Genomic DNA, 585 nt, shown 5'->3' with positions numbered 1-585 from the left:
TTGCTGAGTCAACATTTTGTTCTGAGCCAATATGGCATTCAGAGCATCAATTTCAAGAACTCCCTTCCTTTGAGGCATCCCATTATTCACGGAATTCCTCTCAGAAATGTACATGAACTGGTTATTTGCAACCATGTCAATAAGTTCTTGAGCTTCTATAGGCGTTTTCTTTAGGTGAATAGATCCACCTGCAGAATGGTCTAATGACATCTTAGAGAACTCAGATAGACCATAATAGAATATATCTATCATGGTCCATTCTGAAAACATGTCAGAAGGACATCTTTTTTTCATCTGTTTGTATCTTTCCCAAGCTTCATAGAGGGATTCACCATCTTTTTGTTTGAAGGTCTGAATATCCACTCTAAGCTTGCTCAGCTTTTGAGGAGGAAAGAACTTAGCCAAGAAGGCCGTGACCAGCTTGTCCCAAGAGTCCATGCTATCTTTAGGTTGAGAGTCCAACCATGCTCTAGCTTTGTCTCTTACAGCAAAAGGGAAAAGCATGAGCCTGTAGACTTCAGGATCTACTCCATTAGTCTTAACAGTCTCACGGATCTGCAAGAACTCAGTTAAAAACTGGTAGGG

At 40.7% G+C, this 585-nt stretch overlaps 1 non-coding gene across 1 annotated transcript; it reads left to right on the top strand.

Annotated features, from left to right (window-relative positions):
• Nucleotides 1–268: 268 nt before the first annotated feature.
• Nucleotides 269–372, top strand: LOC127743523 (small nucleolar RNA R71). The gene has a single exon (XR_008004912.1). It is a non-coding gene; the product is annotated as a small nucleolar RNA R71 (small nucleolar RNA).
• The last annotated feature ends 213 nt before the right edge of the window (nt 373–585 follow it).

The sequence above is a fragment of the Arachis duranensis genome, chromosome 10 (genome assembly GCF_000817695.3).
Source record: "Arachis duranensis cultivar V14167 chromosome 10, aradu.V14167.gnm2.J7QH, whole genome shotgun sequence".
In the NCBI taxonomy this organism is placed as follows: domain Eukaryota; kingdom Viridiplantae; phylum Streptophyta; class Magnoliopsida; order Fabales; family Fabaceae; genus Arachis; species Arachis duranensis.
The sequence above is the reverse complement of the archived record's forward strand: the minus strand, read 5'-3'. Positions and strand labels throughout refer to the sequence as shown.